This window comes from Pleurodeles waltl, chromosome 2_1 (genome assembly GCF_031143425.1).
Source record: "Pleurodeles waltl isolate 20211129_DDA chromosome 2_1, aPleWal1.hap1.20221129, whole genome shotgun sequence".
Taxonomy (NCBI): Eukaryota; Metazoa; Chordata; class Amphibia; order Caudata; family Salamandridae; genus Pleurodeles; species Pleurodeles waltl.
The window spans coordinates 836,118,777-836,146,255 of NC_090438.1; the positions used below are offsets into that span (position 1 = coordinate 836,118,777).

Genomic DNA, 27,479 nt, shown 5'->3' on the forward strand with positions numbered 1-27,479 from the left:
TTTAATGACATACCAGTAGAAAGTCATAAGTCTTTCAAGACGTATATTTTCACAACCTTTTGGCCAGCATTCCTTATGTGTGTAAAAAGGGAAGTTTCTTGTTAAACACATGCTTTCCTTTCTTTTGCACAACTGATTATCCTTGGTAGGGTTCTGATTGGCATCTTGGTCTTGTGCTGATCAGAGATGCAGAGCTGGCCTTTGCACAGAGAGAGCCGTGGGCAAAACCACATTTGGTTCCCTTCCCACTCATCCTCTTTAACTGTCTATATATTGAAAACTTGGGAGGAGGAGGAGGAGGAAGGTGAGGGGGCAAGATTAAGGAGCATTTTATAAAAACACAACAAAAATGCAGAGAAGGGTGCCAGTAGCCATCAGAAAAAGCACTCAAGCACACTTTTTCTTGGACCTAAGTCGTAGGAAAATTTCCGTGGGGAGCTCCAGCGCCCCTGTGGAGGTCAGTGCTCAGGGTGTCGGCCCAGATCACGCATGCTAAAGGCCGGCCCTTCATCGAAGCAAGATTTGCAGACCTTTCCAGAGTTCATATGCACTTGAAAACGCACCCAAGTGTATTAAGATGAATGGGCATTTTACATTCTGATGAACTGGGCATTGTGAGGCACAGTAATGCAGCTTTTAGATAGCATGTCACACTAAGGGCCAGATGTAGCAAAGGTTTTTACCCATTCTGTGTCTATGGGAAAAAGTGTTCGTACATATGGCCCTAAGTACCTTAGCTGACGAGGAAATGAAATGGAAGTGTTTGATACTCTAAAGCACTGTGCGTATGCAGAAATCCCACCTTGCTTCTTCTTTCATGGCTTTCTTTCTCACAGTTTTATCTGTTTATTCATCTGTGTTCGCGGCCAGGGTCCATTCCAATCTGTCCCCTCACTAAACCCGGTCACATTATAGTAGGATACAGAATACGATTAATAGGAACATAGTTGACGGTCAATTAAAGACAAGTGCTAATCTCCACCCAGCCCTTCAACAAATGATAGGATAGTGCGCTACAATGAAGAAGCGCCTAGAATACGATAGGAGTGAAATATTTGAGTTTGTGATTATGGTTTCTGCACATCTCCTCGGGTAATGCTCACATGCTGTTTCTCAGCAGTGTGGCTCACTATCTCCCTAGGCCCCATTCACAAACTAGATACACAACAAAGTGGTGCTTGCTTCGGCAAACAATTGCGGTCCTAAAATCCAAATTCACAGGATCATGAAATGAGTAGTTGTAAAGTTGTAGATTGTATTAACTTGTGATGAAAAATCTGTCACTACTGCGGATTTTCTACTGCTTTAGGGTTAGGCTTTGCAGCATGAACATGAACCTTGGAAGGGAAGTGCAAATGGGTCTCCTTACAAAACGTTTGAAATATCCACATCATCCACAAACATTTTCCATGTGAAGATAAAAATACTGAAACTTTATATGAACAATTGCAGATTTGCACCGTACTTATGCCTGTTGCATTTCTGGGAGGTGGGAAATCTGCATCAATCCGCATGGCGGAGGGGTACTACTGGAAAACTATGCCTTTCCATCGTAAATCTGTAGAAACACTTTTTGGAATCTTTGTGAATATGTTAACAGTCAGAAATAAGTAACAGTGTAGAACATTATTTCCTAATCTTTTGACTTCCATGGATCTTCATTGAATCACTTCTGGAATTGGGTGCCCCAACCTAAGTAATTTTTACAATTTGAACTTCAAAACAGCTAAAAAAATACAGAAACAAGAGTACATCAAACAAATGCACAAACTAAGAAATACTTAACTTAATCCTCAAACAAAAAAATACCAGAATTGAATTTGTTTAATGTTAATGCTAGACTTAAGCATGTCACTGGAGTTCTGATTCACAAATGTAAACTTACACTTTTGTGTAAGTTTACTTTTTTATATATTTACAAACTAGGAGTTGATAGTACGTTTACAACTGCAGAGACTCCACAGTTGGGGCAGAGAACTCCTTGCATAAAACCTGTCTTAAAGTGAACGGGCAAAAGGCCTCCCCATAGTAGAACATACTGAGATATCATGGTTAAGGGGAGCTCCTTGGTTCAACTCTCAATGTCAGCAGCTGAAAAAGAAGCGGAGTAAAAATTGAAATGGGCAAACATTTCTCCCACTGATGACAATTTATGTAACAAAGTCCTCAAAAGTTTTAAAGCAAGGATAACACAGGATAAGATCCTATATAATATGGAAAACTGACAGGAAATGCTAACTGTAATCTCCAGTAATTCTCAGAAATTCTGGAAATTAATGAGATCAGGTATACATGGCAGGGACATCAGAGCTGGAAGTATGGTCTCCCAGGAGGCATGGGCCTCCCACCTCCAAACAATATCCAAGTAAGGAGGTGGTGGTGACACTGAAGAGGGTACAATACACCCTCATGACCTACCTACTTTGTTTTCTGTAACCATGGTGAAACGTATAATCTCTTCAATCAAGCTGGTCATAACCGTCTTTCAGGTTCAAATTAGGTACTGGCAGCTGCATGTATGTCACATCCACCATTACAGCTGCGTGTGTGCCATACATATGACTGTAGCGGTGGACACCACATACGCGAAAGGATTCTTGATTTTTGTGAGACATCCGCACATCCTAAATAGTGCCTTCAATAAAACTCCAGCACTTAGAATTAGTTGATCGAGGGACCAGTGTTAAACTAATGTGGAGTTTTCCCAGGTTGAAATTAGTGGAGGCCACTCCTGCCCTCTAGAAGCATAGCTATACTTTGTAATGCTTAATACTTTACATGTAACATGTTAGGAGAGTGCCTCATTTGTTCTCCTGGCTGATGTAAGTGTGTCATACAAGGTCACAAAAGCATTAGGGCCAGAGGACCTACTGCTGTAGTAATAAATCTAATATGTAGTGGTGGGCAACATTTCTCTCCAATATGTTCAAGTGGTGCACACAAGCCAGGGAATACCTGGAAGATTGGAAAGGGGCAGCAATAGAAACAATCCATAAAAAGAGTGATCCATCGGACCCCAAGACCTATAATTTAAATAACCTTATTGATGTGGATGGAAAGATTTATGCAAAGTTATTTCTCCAGCTCTCCAGCTGTGGTGTGAGAAGGTCAGTACGATCCCGTTAGAATAGAGTGGTGTTATACCTGGGCATTCCACACTGGATCGTTGTTTAAGCTTTTAAGCCTTAGATCAGAAATTTATGGGGGACGAAGGTGCCTCATATACATGTTTTGTGGATTTCGGAGCTCCTATTGACTTTGTGGATTGGGAGATTTGGTGTTCCAATCTAAAACTTTTAGAGATCCCTGGTAACCTTCTGGGGATTCTAAAATAACTCCATAAGAAGAATTGCACAGCTGTGGAGCTGGACATTAGGGGTAGTCTCTCAAGAAGGATTACGATCAATAACAGGTTGCATGAGGGTTGTGTTTTGGCACCAACCAAAATGGGCAGATCTCATACTGTATTCCCTGTCTTCTCTATGTGCATGATCTTGTCATACTTGCCAAGAACCCTCTTGGCCTAAAAAAGAAACTGGCAGAATTTGACAAATACTGCCAAAGGAATATGGGCCAGATGTAATAAGCAATTTTGCATTCGCAAACAGTGCAAATCGCAAAATTCAGCCGTTTGCGAATGCAAAAATGCCTTTCAAGATGTATGAAAGGCATTCGCTGTGCAATTTTAAGGAATCGCAAATTGCGATTCTCTAAATAGGAAGTTGCAAATAGGGAATTCCTATTTGCAATTTCCAAACCACATGTATCAAGCATTTCATAACTGCAAATTGGGCATTTAGGAAATGCAGTTACCACCAAATCCAATTTGTTGGTAAGCATGTGTAAATTTTAAAAATGCATTGCTAATGCATTTTTAAAAATGACATGTAGCGCACATATGCCCCTAGGGCATGTATGTGCTTCACATGTCCGCAAATATTTTTTTGGGGTGCATCAGAGGGGGCCTTAGGTCCCCAGCACCCTGGGGTCTGCATTACCTAATTTGCAAATTCCTAACTGGAATTCGCAAATTGGGAAATTTAAAACCATTCGCACTTATGGGCTTACAGGCTCATAGGGATGAATGGAGTCCCATTCCCTAATTGCGATTCGGTAATAGCAATTGCGAATTTTAAGAAATCGCTATTACCAAATCACAAATTTCATACATCCCATTTTGCATTTTTTAAATAGCTATTTCTTAAAATCTGCTATTTAAGAAATGCAAACCGGGAGCTTGATACATCTGGCCCTATATAAACAATCAATTTTGAGAAAAAAAAGTTGGGGTTTTGGCAGGAAGAAATCTGGTTGTACATAGTCAGGTAGGCCAGCTAGAGTAGAAAAAAAATGAGAATATAAGTACTTGGGAATGGTTGGCCTTTAACAACTCCCTCATTTATGCCTCATATCTTGCCTGCCTAAGCACCCAGGTACGTTCATTAATAAGTGGACGGAAAAGTTTAGAGGGGAGTACAGAAGCCCATCTCTGGCCCGGTTCTGGCATCTATTGTCCTGTCTCTTTATGGAGTGGCATTGTTGAGCCTGGAAAAGCTGGAAGGGAGCTCTCTTGAAAATGTGCAATGGATGCCCAATTCTGCCCCGGCCTCGGCCATTGGAGTGGAAACTGGGATCGTTCATGGCTTTCCATTTCATTGGAACACTATAAGCTCCATACTCTTCAAGGAAAAGATTATTAAAAAAGAGCTTGGCTGGGCAAAGAGTGCCAGGATGCGGTTATACTAATAATGTAGTGTATATACATATATGTGTGTGTATTTATGTGTGTTTGTATGTGTGTGTGTATGTATATATGTGTCTGTTGTTTCTGTGCTTGGCATGTTCGTGGGTCATTGCATGGCTCCTGGGTGGGTTGTTATACTAGATATCTATGAATCCCTGCTCTCATCTTATCACACTTATCTACCCATCATCATATGTCATGTCTCTATCAAACTATCCTCCATTCCAACTCTGACTCATCCCAAATCCTTTCTAATACTTTCATCTCCTAAATAACTCTGCATAAGCTCTTCCCTCCGCTTCCACATCTAACTCACCAAACCTCACTCTACTACCATGACCTCCCACACAACCCTACTAAATTCTCCCGCATTTATCTCACCCTACTACTATGCTCTCCCTAACCCTTCCATAGACTCTTCCCTCCTCCATCCCCCTTTACTCATTCCAAGCCTTTGGGTTGAGTAAATGAGAGATATACTCCCAATTGACACTTCTGGATTTCTTTCCTCCTCCACCCCTCCATTACTCCAGTCAATCTAACTAACAAACTCTCATATCCACGGCTCAAATTAACTCATAATAGTACTAAAACTGTACTCATATTTCCCAATACTAATCCATCACTAATTCTTGTTGGGTTCCAGAGTAGCATGCTACTCACCGAAAAGCGATTTGACGCCTCGTCGGGGGTAGTAAGCGCTATATAAATACTATTACAATACAATACAATACCAAATGGCTGCCAACCTGAAAAAAGCGATAAGGCGCTTCCCCTTCCCTACTCAATAAAAAAGAATGGGAAGAGGTGGGATGGACTCTAGGGCCTCAAGGGGAAATGATTTGTGTTATTTTCATGGAAAGCCCTTTACTTCGGAACTAGGTGAACCCTGGGACGTAAACGCTACCTTTTTTGTATTTTCACAAACCTTTGAACCCTCAATTGTGGAATGTCATTTTCAAATTCAGAGTAAGCCTCCACCCTCTTTACGCTCATCCATTGGGGATATCTTCCTTTAGGAATGCGGATGGGTTGTGTCCAATCAGTTTACAAAGGGTTGGACATAAATACATGTCTTGTTAGACTGCCTTTATTTTCCGACTGTGCGCTGTCAATTTTTAAAATTGCTTTTTTTAAAGTATAACATAAAGAGAGGAATGGCAGCTTGCAGTGTATTATTGGATATGGAATCCCTGGATAATAACATGTGCGCCGGTGGGATTCCTATAGATTTTAAACAATTCTGTACTTTGAACATGAATATTTATATTTGATGAGTTTTATGTTTTTAAACTATTCTGCATTGTCAGCTGCTTGTCTGGTGTGTTATAATTCTTTACTTGTATGGCGTATGGCTTGGGGAGTTTTGCTGCTATAGAATGTCTGTTTTTTGTCTTCTCATTGTGTTAGTTCAAATTGTTTGTTTTACTGTTTTACAAGCTGGTTTCGCTCGAATAAACATGCATTTTTGACTGACTGACAAATAGTTTGGAGGTAAGAGCCCCCCCCACCTCCCCCATTTGTTCATCTTGCATATCCTTCCCAGGCCTATATTGTTTAGACTACTGCTTTGTAACATGTCCTGCACATGGTTCTTTAATGACATCAATCTTCTGTTTGCTCGATTGCCACCTCTTTTAGAGTGCATCTAAGCAGCCTTCCAGTCTGTGTCCTCAAGAAATCCTATGTCCCTTTCGCATGCGCCTCTAAGGTACTGTTAACAAATAGTTGTATTGTCAAGTACAGTTTGTAAATTGCCGTCAGTGCTACTTCAGTAAGTTGTCCAACTAAGACCCTCCATTCCAAGAGATTTGGCTATGGAAGGTTAGATCATTCTAATGCGTAGGTCATCCATGCATGGCAGATTTGGAGTTACTTGAATTCCAGCAAGGGAGGCACGTCATATATTGTTTTAAATTGCATCCTCTCCCAGTTTAGAAATGCCATTGGTGTTTCAGACCCCACCTAATTTGGCCGTGCTCTTAAGCCTTTACCTGTCTGTGGGGGGATTTCTTTTGGAATCTTCCTTTTGTGGCCAATGAATGTTGTAGACTTTTTCCTGATTTGTATTGCCAGACATGTTGCTATCAGTTGTTTGTTTAGCTTTCTTCCCACATTCATACAATGTAGGTAAGTGACATTGCCCATGATTACTCTGTCTAGGCTCCCGGATGGTTCATCATTCTGTGTTTATATCCAGTTATTAATGGATAGGAGTTGGGAGGCCCAGTAGTATAGTCTGATACTAGGGAGTCCAATACCTCCCATGTATGTTGATCTGTAAATTGACGTCAGTGCTATTCGAGGGAGCGCAACACCCCACAACATGGAGCGCATTCCGCTTCCAGTTTTTCAAAGAAGCGCTCCGGGATTACTATGTATGGGGTATATTGCATAGTGAATGGAAGTTGGGATAGGGTTATCATTTCGAATATATACACGTGGCTCATCATCATAATCAGAAATTTACACTACCTCTTTACGTCAGTGTGGACACATTCTTCAACTGGTCAAATGTCATGTTTGCATTGGTCGTTATACATAGAGGAAAATGACTATAGAGAGGTGAGAGAGGAAAATCCAGACGAAGCCCTAAAGAGACTTAGGTTCAAGGGAGGGAGGAGACTCAGAGAAAGATGAGGGAGAGGCAGGCTGAAAGTAAGTGAACAAGAGGAGTGTGTAGACCGACATAGGTTAGGAAACTAATAGAATGACGGTTTGTAGCACAATAACTGGTATGCAGTCCTTTGACACTGTAACTAGCGTGCACACATTTGGAGGCGCCCTTGTAAAAAGGTAATCATCCTGTGCAAAATAGATTATGGACAACCATTTTCAATAAAATAAATTAATGGTAGGTATTTTGAGCAAAGTGAAGGTGGATTCTCTTGCATTATGTTGCACTGTTCCTACTGGGTAAGCTTTCTGTACGAATTAAATTAAGGACAGGCAGTCTGTGCACAGCAATTGGTGGGCATGCTTTCTGTGTCGGAGTAAATGACTAAGAAACATTCATATCTTAGCATATGATGGTCAGGCATTCTGTAGCACACTGTATGGCCAACAAACATTCTGTGCCTCGATACATTGTGGACATACATTCTGTAGTGAAATAGAAGACGAACAGGCCTTGTGCACAGCACCGTACTGCAGTCATTCTGTGGAAAGAACTCTGGTGAGACGTTATTTTGGCAAACGTATGCGAATCAGACAATAGTTTATAAAGCTTTTATAGACATCTTGTCGCACTGCATTCGCCACCTTATTCAGAGCAGTACCCTCGTTTTCAAAGCCTTATGGACATTTTCTCCTGCTACACATATGCTGTCTGATGCGCAAATTCTCACATCACATGACTTCCTATGCGTCTGTTTTTTAGCTCATTAAAAATGATGCCATTATTTTTTTCCTGACATGGGAATTGTAGGGAATGATGTTTCTTCAGCACTTTAAAAATAAAGTACCTCAGACTGTGTGCACACCGATAGTCTGCTGCACGGGATTAATACAGATGTTGATATTTGGGATGCTTTTATGAGATTTTTTCAGATTTATTTCTCAAGCCTTGAGCAGTTACATGGTGAGTGAATCCGCATAAACCCTGTTTATAAGTCTTAGACATCCTCAAAATGCATGTTCACGTCGTAGCTGATTGCGTCACCTATGCAGCCGTGGCTCTGTGGCACAGGACTTACCACTACCATTATGAATCATCACATTACTGTCGTCAACACAAATGCTGGTCAGGATATTGCACTGATGAGCACAGAGGAAGTAGCTGAAAGGAAAATGGGTCCTGGGTTTTCTTATCACAAGTTAGGGCATAACGAGAGATAGGCCGGACAGTTATGGGTTCCAGTGAACATTTACACTGAAAAAAGTGAAGAAAGACTTAATGAGTCTCAAGGAAAAAATGAAAGATAGAGAAAAATGAGAGGCTATGACGTGTCCTAAGCACGATCGTACTGCACTTGTCGTGTGGTTGTGGTAACTCTTACATTCTGCCTCCTCTATTTAATGGCAAAGAGCTAGTGCTGCACATATTTGTCAGAGAGAAGAGCCCTTTGCAGTGGCTTGGCTGTAGTCTATTAATGCTGTATTGTTACAGTTTATTCCACTTGTGCCAATAAAAATACCACTCTGCAGTATTCCTCTTAGCATTACCTCTGATCTCTAAATAAGTATGCGCGTGCATCAGGGAGGGAGGATGCATGATAAGCAGCCATTTACATGAACTCTCCATGGGATTGTTGACTCCAGGGCCATGAACTGTTGCTACTCAATAAAACTCAGTTTTGACTCTGCTGATGAGGCCAAGAACTGTCAAATGTCTTCCATCAATAAGCACTAGTGGAATAAAGGTGGTACCAGGCGGCTTCCTGTCCCATTATTTACTCATAAGCAGGGCCTGGTCCGGTTCCTGTGAATCCTCCTGAGTGTGCCCATGCGCAGTGTGATGACTCCAGGAAACAGCAGCAGGAGCCGCAGAGGTGATCACAGCACAGTGAAAGTATGCTGTGCCGCGCAGAACTGCAGTCTGGGTGGAGGCTAGGCAGATTGGAGGCTCTTTTTGCGTCCACCATTGTGGGCAGCTGCCAACATTTCACTGCAAAGATGCCTTTTGGGCGAGTTATTTCTTTGCCGGGAACTGGTGTCAAAAGTTAGAAGCAGTGTGTATAGTTGCTGCACCCTCTCCCTTCTACTCAGAAGCCCATCAGGGGAAAGGAAAATACACTTTTCGTATCACTTCACAAATTGGCCAAGAGATAACTGGAATAATAAAGTGTTTTTCTTTCTCAAGCTCTTTGTGTAAGGTGTTAAGTGTAGTTACACTCATAATAACCATGTTTAAAGTACACTTTATAAACTGAAATATCTGTGACATTTAATAATTGGTAGTAATTATTACACACTCGTTTGGTTTCCTTTTAATCAGTCTTAAGAGAAAGCAATATTGAGTTGAACTGTAAGGGTTCAAGGGGGTCCCTTTAAAGTTTGAGGTTACTGGCAGCTTTGTGCGGTGTGTGCCTAGTGCAGGGAACTGTTTTACCTGGAGTGCGACATTGCCCCAGTTAACTGTTTAACCAGCATATGAACCTGTGACCCTAAACTCGCTCATTAACTCCCTGACATGTTTCATTGTGGTTCAAATCTGTGATCACAGATTACACACAGGCCAGTGGTGCAAGTACCTTAATCACCTGGGCCATTTCATTTGTAGTATACCCTGCGTCTTGCTGAATGCACCTAGCTATCTGAAGCAGGGGTATTAACACCCGCAATCTACATTACAGTGTGAGCTATTACTTTAAGTAAGCTGGGCAACTTTACTTTTACTTTTCTCTTTCTTGTCAAATTGTTTGAAGACAGAGTTTGTAGAAATAATGCACATTTATTGGAAGGAACATGGGATGATTAACACTGACTCGACCCTTGTGTCTCCAGTACCTTTCTGTCCCCTCTCAATAGCATAGTAATAGTGCCCTGGGCCCTAATACAAACAAGAAAAAGAGAAACCCTGCCCATCCGCTGTAACAAAAATAAACCATATATTGGGGTGCAGTGGGGACCTCACAACGCTGGGACGGTGCTTTGCACGTGCTGCACTTATAATAGCCGTGACCCTGCTATTTTTGGGTTCCTAAAGTAAATTGTTTGCATTTTTAACACTGTCAATAAGAACATGCCCCATTAAAAAAAAATAGAGACCATTCTATCACGGTTCAATAAAATGCTAGCGGAAATGACATCACAGCTTTAGACACACGAACACTCTGACCCACCTTCAGCGCCCCAACACCCGCCTCCTTGCTGCTAGGGTTTTAAGGGAAGAGTAGAAACTACAGAAAGTAAACATCGCTCTCAAGATCCTCTAGTCTGAGGCCCACCCGTTTACTTTATGACGTAATAGGACAGTGCCGTGGGTACTAAAGGGCAAGCAGCAGTAGCAGCTACTACCCGCTTCTACCCTTAATGGATGTCCACATCTCCTTTCGCTGGAATTGCCGCAGCATCACCCTTACGCCTGAAGGAACAGCGGAAGGATGCATGAAGTGCGGGATCTATTTTTCCCAGTTGACAGGCATATGTAGTCAGGCAGAAAATCTAATAATATTTGTACCATTATTGCAGAGTCTGCCGTGCTGCAGGTCGAGGAGCCATCTTGCTAAAAGCAGAGCACCAACGCTGCGCGCGCAGCTGCTGCCTCATAATGATGTTTTATGCCAAACCAGTTCAAGGACTTCGATGTGAAGCTCTGGGAGAACGCCAGGCAAGCTTATGCTAATTTTCCTGGGAGTACCTAAACAATAGTACAATAAAAGTCTATTCAGGTGGGTCTGGTGGCTTAGTGCACTAATGCATTCACAGCAAGGACATGTGTTCAATCTCCTGGTCACAGGTTCAAATCCCAGCGGGTCCACTCAGCCTTTCATCCTTCAGAGGTCACTAAAGTGAGTACCATTAAGTTGGGTAACAATAAACATCTGTTATTCATTGCTAAGATACCCTTCTGGGTGAATGTGTGCTTTACAAATACACGTTACTACTGTTTGTCATGCACATACAGCAGAAACATTTATATAGCAGGTTTGATCAATGTTGTTTATGTTCATTAGAAGCAGAGACCACTAAGTCTTTGGGGATGGCAGTGCATACTGTACCCCTTAGGCAGAGCACTTCAGTGCTTTGTCAGAGTTGGGAAGCACTATATAATTGGAATACAGTACAGTACTCCTTTAGCCCACCCTGTTACAGTTGGGACCACCCAAACTAGGGCATTGTCACAGCGCTACGTGATGCTGTCTTCTTCAGTCTGGACTCAATATAGTGGCCTGGTAAGGGTGCCAAAGGCCCTAATGTAAGCAAGGAAATGTGACCTTCCGGCCTCCCATTAGGGTAGTAAAAGACGCTGTAACTGGAATGTCAGGGGTCAACACCCCACGCAGGGCACCGGTGTCACTGCACCTGTATTGCAGCTACCCTCCAGACTACATTTTACTCTCAAATGCTCATAAACCTTGTTTAGTTCCACTTTTTACCGGGCTCTAGTGCCCTTGGATTATCACAAAAACAAAGCTTTGTCACCATTGTCCACATTTACCCATGCTTCTACTTTATTGAAATTTACCCAGTAGAGGCATGACTCTGGAAATAAAACACCTACCTGCATGGCTGTCACATCTATTCTTGACAGGATACCATGCTTAATGTCTTGCACTTTTAATTTGCAAATTGGTGTGTTTTGGGCATTACTGGAGGGTGTTTAGCATTTGGTGGATTCGGGACATCAGTCTAAACCATGGGTACAGACATTTTCCCAGGGTCCAAAAAGTATGTTCTGTGGTGTGACCAAGGGCCTCAGTGATGCCTCATGTGTCAGGGACAAGAGTTGTAATGTAGGCATGGAGGAGTGAAGAGTGAGCCCTAGAGGTATCTTTAGGGTTTCATGAAGAACTGCAGTCTGGATGGAGGGTCTTTTTGTGTCCACCATTGTACATTAATCCTGTAGGCTCTAGAACAAACAATAGTGTGTTATGCTGTATCTGAGTTGCTATCCTTCAACCGCACCCTGGAGTAAGACTTCTCTGCTATCTATTGTGAGTCAAGTGTACAAAGGAACTAACTTGATTATCAAACTGGAATCAAATAGATTCCTAGGCCTACCAAAATGCTTATGCTTTTAGTCTCTTATCTGTAAACATTAAGCATGCTTAGAAACAGGCAGAGTTAAGATAGCAAGTCTCCTTCACTAGATGTGGTACAGTGTGAAAGTTTTAGTAATGGCACTAGGAGGCATAGGGGGTCTTTACGAGCCTGGTGGTCCACAGACCGCCAGACTTGCGGTGACAGTCAGACCGCATTCCAGGCAATCCGACTGCCACATTATAACCCTGGTGGTCAGACCGCCAGGAGATTACTGTCACTGCCGGGAACATGGTTCCTGATGGGCTGACGGTGATCGGGGTTGTGCTCAGCCAGGCGGCGCTGAACTCAGTGCTGCTACGCTGACCACAGCCCTACTTACCACCACGGAAAGGCTGTGAGACCGCCGTGGGACCCCGCCATGCAAAGGCTGGTGGTAAACCAGTGCTGGGGGCCATAGGGGGCCCCTTCACTGCCCATGCAGACAGTGCGCATTCTGGGGGTGCTGGTGTGCTATGGTATAGGCTTTAGCTCCCTTAAGAGAACTGAGGCCAGTACCGTAGCACTGTTCCCGCCAGTCAGCTCAGCAGGAACGTCATAGTACAATGTTCCTTATAGTCAGCCCAGCTTGAACATTGTAATAAGACAGGAGGGGGGGATCCACTGGCATGACGGTGGCGTCCTCCCCGCAGCTTTGGCGATTCGGTGGTAGGACCTCCAAAGTCGTAGAGAGGCCCTTAATCCTGACCTTGCCAAAATATGCAGTTCGTGAACTCTATATTAAAATCCTGGGCAGGTTGTACAACATTTCTGCAGTGAGAGTAGTCTCTGAGTCTCACCAGCAGAACCACTCACTCCCCACTTGTTGTGTTATGAAACTGGAAACTGTGGAACTAGCAGGCTCAGAAAATCATAAACATGTTACTAGGCCTGCCGGTCGAGCAACTTGAATAATCTACTCAGCCTAACTGTAATGTACTTGGCCCGCAAATGGGTCTCAAAGTGTGTGATTCTAAGCAAATATTTTATTTTACAGAGTTGCCTTTTTCTTCATTCTCGCATATGAGTTCACCCTCAAGTTATGTGAGTTCAGCATTTCTGTTTAAACATGGGGCACATAGGAAGAACTGAAATCAAAGTAAAAATTGGTAGTTCACAGGTGATCCAAACACAGGACTGCAACCCAAGTGTCATTGAGTATAATCCACTAGGGCGAGAATACCCAGTCTTATAGTCCACTCACTAAAATGTGGTGTAGTGAGAAATCTATGGACCTAGAAGCATGGATTCTGGCACTGCGGTGTTGGCACTCCTGCCTCACCAAATTGTTTGATCATGGCCAAATCATGCACTTCTTATGCCTTTGTCCCATTAATTGCTTTTATTTGATTGAGAGGAGTGAGCCACTGAAGGCTTGAGCCAAGATCGAGGCAGATACCTTGCTCTGGCTCTGTTCGAGGTTCTTGTACATCCTTGACCTTAAAAGCAAGTGGAGTCATCATATGGCTTTTTGCCTTCTATCCACCTACTACTAGCATCATGTGCCAAGAATTGAAGACAAAGGATTAGGTTTTGATGTAACACAAGAGAGAGAAAAAGATACACATCTAGTGGCTGAATAACAGAACGTGAAATCAGAAAACCTGGGCTTTCTTGACTAGACTGTCTTCATTATCATAGATGAGAGTGCCTTGAACTAATGAATTCTTGATATTCACTGTAAAAAACACTTATCTTGTATTTTAATTTAAAAGACAATAAATGGGTTCCCTCTATAACAACCTAGGCCACATAGAAAAGGCACACAATAGCTTACTTAGGTCTTTTTTCCTTAATGTCATTGTTGTCAGGGATGGGGAAGGGCGTGAATGTTTCTAAGTTCATGTTTGTAAACAAACGCTGCTAATAAATGCCTCTGAATACAGTAGTATAATCTGCAAATGTTAGAGAAACACACGTTTTTTAATTTTGAGATTTTATCATGTTTACATGTTTTTTGCATGATTGTCTTTGAAGATGAATTTGTTCTTACAGATAAGAGTCGCAAGGCCCCTTCTCAACTTCTTTTCCTTTGCTTTAGTTAACAAGTAACTAATTGCTTTCTAGTTTGTTTAGCATCTTTCTGAATGCTAGTACTCAGTCGAGTAAATAGCACCCAAGAGCTGCTATTCGCCAGGTGGTCACACGTAAAGATCAGGAAGGTCGTGCGCAGTCTCTAGGTCATACAATCAGTATCCCTGGTCCTAATGGCCCAGAGACAAAGCATTAATGTCCATGGTACTCTAAAAGTCTCCCTTTGCTCTAATTGAACCTATGAGGCTAACACCTAATAACAGTCATTTGTAAAAGCGAAGTCCAGTACCAGTGATATGTGCTCTACCTATTTTGAATGAAAGTTTCAGGTTTGGCTCTCGTTGACCCTCTTAGTCTGAAAATCTAGTGAATATCAGTTATTCCTCAATTGTTTACTTATTTGTTTAATTTGATCTATACATTACCAGTATGATAGTTCTATTATTTAAGCTGTTTAGTTTTCACCCTTTTATTTCAGTGGCTTCAAAGTGAGAAGTCCTTAGGACTTTAACTTTTGCATAGTCAGTCTGAAAATTATAGCCAGCTCTAATAAAAAGCAGGATTCTCTTTTTATATAAATTATAGAATATTTGCCGGGAGCATTAGAGTAGTGTTTAGGCCAAGATGATCTTTCCATCAAGTTTCTGAGATGTTCCAGACGATCAGAAATACCTGTCATTAGCTTTTGCTGATCTTGAATTGATTATGGGGTGGTTCAACTTTAATTTTTTTCACAGCCTGTGGTCTTTTTTAGTCTGGTGCTAACATTTGAAACTCTATATGTTATACTTTAATATATATTGAATCAGTAAGGTCCTGGTGCTTTTTAATGTCTTACAAGTCAGAAATAAGCATAGCCAATGCCAACAATTAGCAGGTTAGTGCAATGGCTATTTTTTTCCTTTTTTAATGCAAGGATATGCCACACAAATAAAAAATAAACATAACAAACACAAACTGCCACCTAAGTATGGCCACAATGTTACATTAACCTAATTTGTGCAGGCATCGACCGTAGTGCAGGTCATGACCACTGGCCGAACCAGGGAGGGGGTTAAAAAAAATCCTCTGATGCGTCGCATCGGAGGATTTTTTTTTAATTAAAAAACCCCTGGAAACAGGGAATGTCTTCTGTGTCTTTTCCTGCCCCCCATCCTCCCTTTGTGACGTAGAGGGCCAGGAAACCCCACTAGACACCAGGGATTTCGCTTGGGGGGCGGTCGGCCCCCTCGTAAGACACCCGATGGTGCCCCCCAGGTGTTTACATTTTTTTTTTCTTAATAAAAAAAAAAATGAAATTGACAGGGTGTGGCCCGTGAGGAGGGTGACCTCCTGTGGGGGCAATCATTTTTTAAATAGTTGTATAGTTTCCCTGGGGGCCACTATGGCCCCCAAGGAAACCATACAGCTATTAAAAAAATATATAGGTCTATATTTAGACATATCTATGTAGCTAAATCTGTCCATACAGATAGATATATCTATCTATATATATATATATATATATATCGATCACTTTTGTCAACACGTGTGGTTTCGCTGGGGGCTGTGATCAGCCCCCAGGAAAACCACACCCACATATAAAAGTTCTCTTGCAGTTGCAGCTTGCGTCTTCATAGCAATGCACATACTTCAACTGACGCGTTTCAACTGTAGCTTTTAGGCAGCAATAAAAAAGTCAAGTAAGTCTTGTGATTATGTTTCTGTTACGAAAGGATCTGACTTTTGTCTAGTGGCAGTTTTGATGCCATAAAGTAGAGCAGAAGGTTAATATGCCTACTGCAAAAATCTAATCTGTATTTTATGTAAATAGCTGAGTAGATTAATAAAGTCGGCCATTACCTGCGCTGTACTACAAATGAAATGTATGTGCGGGGGGGCTATGGAGAGAAGAAGGGCACTTTTGTTGGGTGGTAGTGAGGGAATCCGAGGAGGAGGTCATGGGAGTGGGAGCACGAATAATGATTGTTGGGCTGGGCGCTAAAGACTGTGATGATTGGTATGTGACAAGGTGAAGTAATAGTGTGTCTTTTTTTGAGTGTCTTGAAAGAACGTGCTGATTGAGGGAAGAAGCGAGGGTAAGGTGACCTCTACTGTTGCGCGAATCACACACACACACCCACAAGCAATTTTATGTCTGTCTACATAGGCTAGTGTTTTAGAGCGCCAGTTTAGCCAGTAGCAGAGATGGCATCTCGTTGAATGACTGCTGCTCAAGCCCTCACTCGGGTTATAGAGGACAGCTCTGACATAGGGTCAGAGACTGAGACAGCAGATACTGAGACAGCATCTGAGGGATAGGGCAATGGTGCAGACTCTGGGAGTGATTTTTCAGTCGAAGGAGTCCCATTCGATAACTCCTCTTCCATTGATTATGAAGGAGGTGATGAGGACAGTCCTGCTGTCCCTTCGCAAGCGCAGTCTGTGCAGCGGGACAATAGCGGGTTAGTTCAACCCAGAGAGCAGGTGCATGCGGCAGCAAGCACAGAGAGAGTGCTCTCTTGGGACCTCCCCAATTTAGTTCAGCCCCAAATTCCACTGTCCAAATCGTATTGTGGAGACATCAAAAATTTTTCTTGCATTTCTGTCACACAAACTACAGGACTACAGGAATATGCTGGGATCCACAAAATTCCTACCACCCAGTGTTTCCCCACCTGTCCTGATAAAAACCCTACCCCACGTGAGTGCCTGTACCTATTGCCTGCATCAGAAATGGATCACCCCAGGGTCAACAGTTGCCCTCATGTAAGAACCAACATTGACCGTTGTGTGATCTATTCCTGTTGGGGGCACTAGGTCTACCCACACAAGTGAGGTACCATTTTTATTGGGAGACTTAGGGGAATGCTGGGTGGAAGGAAATGTGTGGCTCCTCTCAGATTCCAGAACTTTCTATCACCGAAATATGAGGAAAAAGTGTTTTTTTGCCAAATATTGAGGGTTGGCAAGGATTCTGGGTAACAGAACCTGGTGAGAGCACCACAAGTTACCCCATCCTGGGTTCCCCTAGGTGTCTAGTTTTAAAAAACGCACAGGTTTGTTAGGTTTTCCTAGGTACCGGCTGAGCTAAAGACCAAAATCCACAGCTAGCACTTTCCAAAAAATACGTCCGTTTTCAGTGTAAAAAGTTGATGTGCCCATGTTGCGTTTTGGGGCATTTCCTGAAGCCGGCACTAGGCCTACCCACACAAGTGAGATACCATTTTTATTGGGAGACTTGGGGGAATGCTGGGTGGAAGGAAATTTGTGGTTTCTCTCAGATTCCAGAACTTTTCATCATCGAAATGTGAGGAAAAGGTGTTTTTGTTTGTCAAATTCTGAGGTTTGCAAAGGATTCTGGGTAACAGAACCTGGTAAGAGCCCCACAAGTCACCCCATTCTGAATTCCCTTAGATGTCTAGACTTCAAAAATGTATAGGTTTGCTAGGTTTCCCTAGGTGCCGGCTGAGCTACAGGCCAAAGAAAACAGCTAAGCACTTTGCAAAAAACAGGTGCGTTTTCTTTGGGAAAATGTTATGTGTCCATGTTGTGTTTTGGGGCATTTCCTCTTCGCGGGCACTAGGCCTACCCGCACAAGTGAGGCACCATTTTTTTCGGGAGACTTGGGGGAATGCTGGGTGGAAGGAAGTTTGTGGTTCCTCTCAGATTCCAGAACTTTGCAGCACGGAAATCTGAGGTAAAAGTGTTTTTTGCCAAATTGTGAGGTTTGCAAAGGATTCTGGGTAACATAACCTGGTGAGAGCCCCACAAGTCACCCCGTTCTGAATTCCTCTAGGTGTCTAGTTTAAAAAAAAAAATTATTGGATTGCTAGGTTTCCCTAGGTGCAGGCTGAGCTAGAGGCCAAAATCCACAACTAGGCACTTTCCAAAAAATGTCACATTTCGATGTAATGATGTGATGTATCCATGTTGCGTTTCTTGTCGCGGGCATTAGGCCTACCCATGCAAGTGAGGTACCATTTTTATCAGGAGACTTGGGGGAACACGGAATAGCAGAACAAGTGTTACTGCCACTTGTCTTTCTCTACATTTTTTCCTTCCAAATGTAAGACAGCGTGTAAAAAAGACATCTATTTGAGAAATGCCATGTAATTCACATGCTAGTATGGGCACCCCGGAATTCAGAGTTGTGCAAATAACCACTGCTTCTCAACACCTTATCTTGTGCCCATTTTGGAAATACAAAGGTTTCCTTAATACCTATTTTTCACTCTTTTATATTTCACCAAATGAATTGCTGTACACCCGCAATGAAAACCCATTGCAAGGTGCAGCTCCTTTTTTGGCTCTGGGTGCCTTGGCTTCTTGAGGAACCTACAAGCCCTATCTATCCCTGCAACCAGAAGAGTCCAGCCGATGTAACAGTATATTACTTTTATAAATATGACATCACAGGACAAAGTTACAGAGTAAAACGTGGAGAAAATGGCTGGTTTTTTTTACCTCAATTTCAATATTTTTTTATTTTAGCTGTTATTTGCTGTAGGAAAACCTTATAGGATCTACCCAAATGACCCCTTGTTGAATTCAGAATTTTGTTTACTTTTCAAAAGTGTTTAGCTGTCCGGGATCCAGCATTGGTTTCACACCCATTTCTGTCACTAACTGCAAGGAGGCTAAAAGCACAAAAAAATGTAAAAATGGGGTATGTCCCAGTAAAATGCCAAAATGTTGTTGACAAATGTGGTTTTCTGATTCAAGTCTGCCTGTTCCCGAAGGCTGGGAAGATGGTCATTTTAGCACCACAAACCCTTTGTTGATTCAATTTTCAGTGAAAAAAACACATGCTTTCTTCTGCAGCCCATTTTCCCATTTTTCTGAAAAAACAAAACCAAAGTTTAGCCGTATTTTGGCAAATTTTTTGTCTCCTCCAGGGAAACCCACAAACTCTGGGTACCTTTAGAATCTCAATGGTGTTGGAAAAAAAGGATGCAAATTTGGCCTGGATAGCTTATGAGGACAAACAATTATGAAGGCCTAAGCGCAAACTACCCCAAATAGCCAAAAAAGGGCTCAGCACCTGAGGGGGGAGCAGCAGCTAACAAAATCACTTGATGTGGCCATTTTACTAGTGATGCTTAACAGAAACAAGACTTTTGGTTATGTTACTCATTTGAATATTATTTCGTGTGAAGGTGACATGAAGAAATCATCACCCAACCATGCACTCTATTTACAGACCACTACAATGTCAAACTTTATAACAGCAAATTTAATAATCAGATGGGAAATAAATCACCATCTACCTGAGCATCTGACATGCGGGGAAAAGTAAAGAGTTTTTCAAAAAGATAATATATAAAAATAAAATTAAATAAAGCACACTTTGAAAGAGCTCTGTCACCGAAGAGAAGGAAACTAATTTTATACGGATGTGAACAATGCACACAAGCATTGTGCAGTCACTTATAGTGAAGGGAACCAAAGGTTAAGATGGACTGACCCATTGCCCTGTGTTGTATGTTGCGGTGGGTGGATGCAACATTTTACTGACAATTTAGCAGACCAATGGATGAAGCCTGCTGACCAAAAGCCCCTCTATGCATGTATATTCTGTATGAATGTTTTGGAAAACAATGATCTGGTGAGACAGCAAAAGCTGTCCCAAACGCAAGACCTGACAAGAAACGATTTAGGAGCGGAAACTGGCCTGCAGTACATACATGGAATGAGAGCTACAGGCCGTGCCGAGGGTACTATGCAAGAGGAAGGTCTAGCACTTGTGCACAATATTTTGAGGGCACACACTGTGCCATTTGGATAAGTGCCATGACTGAACGATATCACTTTTGCACAGTACATACCTATGCAAAGGGCAACTTTGCAGGCAATAACCTCTATGTATTGTGTACATGGCATGGCCACAGGTGTGCTCCGTGTATGCCCTGTAAGACCATAGTCCACATCCTGTGTGACTGCAGGCTGTGCTCTAAATTCCCTGTACACAGGGCATGGGCAGTGGCTATGTTGTTTCTGCCATGAACAGGTGAAACGTACTCGATTTCCCTTGTATCTGTTGTCCAAAGCGCTTGGCTGAAGTACAAACACGGCAAGGTGAAAGGCAATAACCCATGTGTACTATTGACAGGGTTCACTTGAAGGGTGCACACGGGGCAGTTCCCACTGCTCTTTCCCTGGGCAGAGTTTGGCAAAGAGAGAGCATTACTGTGAGACTGGCATATCCAAGGAAGGGCCTCATGCCTATAGCACCGAGGTTGGCTCTATCACGTGTTCTGCAAACCGCACACAACGCAGAGCCACGGGTCAGGTCACGTGGAAGTCAATATTGATGCATTCAGCGATGTCACGGCCGAAATCCTAGTTAATGTTTGGTGCTTTTATCATCGAATTTTAGGTTTTTGAAGCTACAGACTTAATTGCACCTTCGCGTGCGTGATTTAGCATCAGCACTTTGTGCGTTCTTCATTCGCTTGTGGTTTGGGTTTGTGCTGTTACTGTTTGTACTTATTTTTAACTAAATTTGGAAATGAGTCGTTTTTTCTAGTTTATATAAATATATATGAACTTTCAAGCTGGAATCTGAAAAAACGGCTGGTACCCTGCTCATAGGCCTTTAAAAAAGATCCTTTGGTAATATTTATTCATACAACTTTTAGAGTTGTGAACGTTTACTCTTCCTCTTACAGTGTATTTTGCTTTAAGACGGAGATGAAGGGTGTACCTCAATTAACACATCTTGCAAGATTGTCTTCTACAGTTTTGGTTTTTCCATCAAGTCACACTCTTAATTTTGGTCCTATTGTTTCAATGTTTTTTATTTCCGCCAGACGATTTTTTATTTATGCTTTTGAACATGTTTCTGTATGCAAGTTGCTGTGTAGTGAATGCACCCATTTCTCCAACAACTACTCGTTGCAATTGTGTTAAACCCCTTTTCCTGCAGTGTGGGGTAGTTTCAAGGAGGCGCACGAGGTGGTAATAAAATCCTGCATTATACAAATCACTGTATGGTGTGTTGTGGCTCTGCTCTAGTCAGTTTGCCCTAATGTTGATGTTCAACCTTGAACATTAAATTGGGCCTCCGATTTCTCAGGGTGACCAAGGATATGTGAGATTAGACTGCCCAGTTCGAATATTTTTTCATCGTGTTGTGCTCCTCCCACTCCTCTCCGACCCCTCTGAATCTAAAACTGGAAATGCAAATCTACAGGTCCCATAACACTAGGGTTACAAAATACAGAACTGGATGAGCTACTCAAATCTGAGATGGGAACACTTTGAGATCTCAGATTAGTGTTTCACATAATTAGTGAAATCAGCACAATAAAATAAATATGAGGTTGTCCAAGAGATGTTCTTAATTGACAAACGTGTTCATTTGTTAACAGAAGGTGTTCACGAAAGTTATCAGTACAGATTTGTGTTCCACTTTAAATGGGAACAGTAGTACTGTCTGAGAGAGGTGTGAAGTAAAGCCTGATGTTCATCTTTTTAGCAATGGCACTGAACAAAGCAGGTTGGAGGTGGCGCAGTTAGTGTGTATGGTCCCCGGGTTCAACACACACCTTTATCCACTGCTGTGGCAGAGTCCATTGTCTGAATGGGGTCCAGCCAGCTATCTGTCCTGGGATTCCAGACACTACCAGGACAGAGACAGAAAGCAAAGGCGCTGGCAGCAGGCCAGAACCCCCATCAAGCACTGATTGGGTTTGTGGGCGTCAGTCTTATGGTTGAACAAAGATACTGCGGGAACTGTAAGCACACCATTGATGCAGACACCCTTCATGTTGTTTTATGCTGCTGCATAGTCAGTTCACACGTGGTCTGTGCCAAAGAAGATGACACCGGAACGTTAGAAAATATAGATAGTGGTAGCCTTTGACTAAAATATGGTGGTTGGTTGATAAAAAAAAAAAATTAATGAAGCAATGTATCTCCTCTTTCCTGTGTAGGCCAAGAAAAGGATGAGCAGCCCTGTTTTGAAAGACTTACAGCCGGTCGAGAACTCTAAAAGACCACGATATCGAGTGTTCCGGTAATCAGATTCAAAAGGCCATCCAGACACCAGCCGCCATTTCACATCTCTCTGAAGAAAATAATGGAAGACTCATTCTATGAAGATTAAGGTAAAGAAAAATGTCTTCATGTAGCATACATTCAGATCAGAATCAGCATGTTGAACAAGCTTTGAAGCAGGATCTCAACTAGGATAGCATTATTTGAAAAGTGAGGTAGATACAGACACATCCAACAATAGTACATAGTTACAGTAACCTATTGAGTGCAGTAAGAGTATGGAATTGCATTCACCATGTTGAGGACTGTGAGCATAGTTTAGCTCTTGGAAGTAATCGCACGCGGACACACAGCTGTCTACAAAAGTCAAAATGCAAATGTTTCAGAAAATTATATTTTGATCGAATGTTGTGTTGCAGAAAGAAAACTTTTGTAATTTGCTGTATAGCAAATTGCCGCTCATTTCCGAATGCAAGATTCTCAGGCTTAAATTTACTACATGCTGGTGTCCCTTTGTCAGAGGATTTTTTTTACTTGCTGTGCTCAGGTGTACTTTGCAAAATACAAATGAATGTAAGAAGTGTTGTGGTTAAAGGCGCAATAATTAAAGCATGCATTTGCATATGAATAGTTGGTAAGCCCAAGGGCTGACCAAAGACATTCAATGCAAACGATCATAGGAGAAGGATCCAAGCCCAGACAATGTTTTCCCATTTTAATCAGTGAGCAAACTATTTGCGTAAGTAATTTTCTGGTCATGAACTGCCTTGTTCCAAATAAAGAGCAAAACTATAAATGGATAAGTTGCTCCAGGATATTTTAAGGTTATTCCTAATTCCATCATTCTGCCATACACAATTCTTCCACCTGTCATCAGCATGTATGCTAACATATTTGTAGGCCACTGAGAAATAATATCAATGTGATTTAAAACTGAATCAATTTAGGGTCCTGTTTACCCTTTGGTGTAATGATTTGGGTAAGCTGATTCCAGCAAGCAAACATGCCTACTTTGCATTTGCAAGTTACCTAGAGATGCATAATTCGTGCACCTATTAAAATGATGTGGCATATTTTGTACATTGTGAGTTTTGTGCATGAAAAGTTTAGGAATTTGTTTTGTTACTACATGCAGATTGGTGCATGAAATATTTTTCTCTAATTCGGTGTTCTTTGACAATCAAACGTACTATCTTTTAGAAGAAATCTTTATTTGAGGACTAACTATGTGGAATATCTCTGGATACTTGTGGGTCTTCGGTATTGTTCATGGAAAACCATTTTCTTATGTGCTAAGCTACATGTCCACCTCTTGAAACTAGGTAGATAAAGGAATAAGAATCGGGTATCCTGCAGCTTAAGTGAGCTGGAGGAATTGGGGCGAGGAGGCTGACCCTCAAGGCTGACTCTAGTACCCTACTTAGCTTGCCATGTATTGCTTGTCATGACATGGGTGGGGCAACATCAAATGTTGTATCAGTCGTTGTGCAGCTGTGATTCACTTCATTCGAAAGTGGCCAGCTGTATTTTTAGTAAAGCATCTTAAACGTCGTCGTCTCCCCTGATACTGAGTTGCCTCCTGTATTTTCCAACGCTGCTTTGGAAACTACGTACCTGTTTCATGCTGAGACCGGCCTCAGTTGTTTTTGTGGGTTTGTTTACACAATGCTTAACATACAGGTGTTTTTGGTGTTCACCTTTGGATATCGAATACCGTTTTCAGAGCAGTCGTTGGCCATCCCAGGTCAAAGAGCTGTGGAGTCGATTTTTACTCTTACTACAAGCCAGAGCAAGAAATGGTTATTATTTATAGGAGCAAGCGTGTTGGTATAGCAACTTATGGAGCGGTTGTCTGGGGTCTTACGGGTGTTGGGCCACTACAGACACTCGAGAATAAAATCTTGCAAAGACTCCTGGCAGACCCCAGCTTACCCCCTCTTTTATGTGCCAGTCCGAGGTGGGCCTGACTCCCATAGAGGACAGGACTACGCTGGAACCCCTGTTACTTTGGCTCGGGATCTGGGGAACTACGGGCGATCATCTTTCAAATGATGTGCTGGAAACTGCCTTTCCCAGGATAATGCTTTGGCGATCCCGTAAATTACATGCATTAAAAAAGGCTTTACGGATCTAGCTTCACCCGAGCTTTTCTCTAAACCTGAGACCACAAAGGGAAATGTTGTGTCACCAGTAAAAGAGGTCCTTAAGGAAAGACAAGGAAGTATCTATCAGGAAAGATTTGACAAAATCTGTTGCAGCACCAACTACAATTTAATTAAAACATCGCTGGGCTGCAAATTTGATTTGTTATCAACTTTTAACATGAACTATAGGTTTTAGCTTGTAAGGTTTCGCTTTAACATCCTGCATTATGTCCTGAGGATGCTGATTGGAGTTCATCCTTGCCTAGCTGTTCCTGTGGCAATGCATCCAAACAGAACACTCTGGACTGTACTCTGTCACTATATTCTTACCACCAAGAAGCTCTTTTTAAACCCAATCTTATCCCCATCCATGATAAAATTCCATTGGGAAGCACTTATTTTCTAGGAAAATCTGTGTAGAACAGAACTTTGTGTTGCTGTGGCAAAATTTAGTTCAGTGTGCACTGACAATTAGAAGTATGTGTGGGTCATTGTAATGCACCATGCACATCACATCTTGATTTATATATATGACTGCTGGCCGTTTTAAGGCTGTTTTTTTTAATCTTTCTCTTTTAATATGTCTGTTTTGTAACTGTGATTTGTTTTTATTGTGGGAGCTAATGGCTTTTAATAAGCCGAATAAATATTATTTGACAGATTGATTTGCAGGATGTTATGTGACTTACATAGTTGCCAAACCTAGACGTTTGTGCGTATTTTAGCTGCCCGGCACGGGTCTTGTGACATCGCCTTCTGAAAAGTCTACACATTTACAGAAACTTGAATCATAAATCTGTCAATAACACGTGTGAAACAATTGCATTAAAATATTTCTTCTACCTATGTCTCCAACCTGAAATGCTGCCTTGGCTGCACATGCCTCAAAGGATCGCTATTGGGTTTGCAGTTGTGCTCACTAAGATCAAATACAGCTGTTGTATCTTTGTGAGCTTATCAGCAAAACCGATTGCAGAGTTCCAGAGTCTAACATCCTGGGGCTCCTCTCATTCTAAGTCTAGAGCGAACCAACCATGTCTTTCACCTCCACTGGCATCTGACCAAGTCAAGGACTGAATTCAGAAACCTGTGCCCCATGTGTAAGACACTTCATGGACAAGCACCCTCCTGTGTCTCCTTTCTGTTGATGTCCTACTGGCTGACCAAATACCTAAGCCTTCTACCCAATCAAACATGCAGTGCACCTGCTCATAGACAGAGTATGTGGGTGCAGGACCCTGTATGTGTGAAGCTCTTCCTCTTGACTAGGGGTGTGCGAAATTCCCATAATTTGCCTTTGCATAATAATGTGAAATATTGGTAAAAGGACAAGTATTTACGTGAAATGTGAATGCATTGCTGAGGCCTATATTTCAGTACAAATTCATCCCTGCACGATTTTTTGATGCAAGCACGAATTGCATGCTAAAACATAGTGCAAAGAACAAAAGCACACCTTGCACGCCGTTGTTCTCATGCATGGCACATAACTACGCAATGTGGCATAATAGCGTAATTCCAGGAATTTTGAGTAACAAGCATATTACAGCATTGCTAAAATTACGCAAATTATGCTGTGTAATTAAAATTTCGCCCAGGCATACCCTTGACCATACTTCCTTCACCTCTTCACACTGAAGTAAACTTCTGAGATTCAGGAAGTCCCTGAAAGTGCACCCGTTCTGACAGGTTATTGGACATCATTGCATCCGACTGCACTTGTGCCGCTTAGCAGCTGCCAGTTCATGCTGGATGATTATCTCCTTCCTTGGAAGGCATCCTGGCGCCGCCTCCAGGCAGCTTTACTGCTATATGAAAGCAATACCAGTAAAACATGATTCTCCTAGACTTAAACAGTTGTCTTCTTTTGGTGATTTAGGCATTGTTCTAATGCAGTATTACCGGAAAGCTAGCAATAGTTGCTATTTATCGCACCCTGTAAGTTCTGAACCTCATTGTATTGGTTTTTACCTGGTGCAATAAATATCACGGATCCGTATGTGACATTTGTAAAGAGAGACTACATGCTTATCTTTTGTGTCCATCATAGGTCTTCCATGGAGCAGCTCTTCACCCGTTTAGAAGAAAAGTTCCCCTTTTTCTTCCACCCACCATACTGTGACACCACACTGGCTTACATTTTTTGTCCATATCTACTATGTATGGCATGGACCAGCAGATACATCACTATTCTCCTTCTTCAATCCCAGTGGAATATCAGCTCTCTGCCACAGTGTGACTACCAGCACCTCAGCTCACCTGCCATTCCTTCTATGTTATTGAAAGACTTGCCTTCGTATTTCCCCACCACCCGGATCCTGCTTGCTACCGATCCTTGAGTATGCTACATTGGATTCCTCCATTGCTTGCCTAAGCTGTAGCTGTAGGTGGGACCGGAACAAGTTTTTGCCAATTTGAACATACTTTTCATCATCAGGCAGAACCAAAGGAGAGAAAGTAGAAAGGCGTGGAGAGAAAGATAGGCAAAAAGATAAAGGTAGGTGACAAAGGGATGAAGCAGGGATGAAAATAATTTGCAAGAGTGAGACACAGAAACCGGAAGTGTCGTGTGGTGGGAGAAAGAAGTAAGAGATAATCAGAACTAATCTATCTTGGTATTTGTCACCCAGGCATATAGATCTGCGACGGACTTGACAGTACTTTAAAAGCTCCCAAATTGACGTTTGACAGTGTAGTAAGGGTGTCTTCCCTGATGACTACAGGTTGTAAGCTGGAAGCCGATGTTGATTAGGAATATGCATGATGTGTTTTGGATGCAAGCAAAAAGAACAGATGATGGACGGAATGCTGAGCAAATCGAACATTAAACCCCAGTCACAGATCTGAGTTTAATCCATCGTCTGTTTAAAACTAAATGCTGACAAAACAAATAT

General features: G+C 42.1%; 1 protein-coding gene across 3 annotated transcripts in view; it reads left to right on the top strand.

Moving 5' to 3' along the window:
- The window catches only part of ATXN1 (ataxin 1), a 1,071,340-nt gene that overhangs the window by 926,117 nt on the left and 117,744 nt on the right, over positions 1–27,479 (top strand). For all 3 annotated transcript variants that reach the window (XM_069218776.1, XM_069218777.1, XM_069218778.1), the window contains one exon: positions 22,378–22,551. The gene's annotated coding sequence lies outside the window, so the exon portion shown is untranslated. The remainder of the gene's footprint in view (positions 1–22,377; positions 22,552–27,479) is intronic.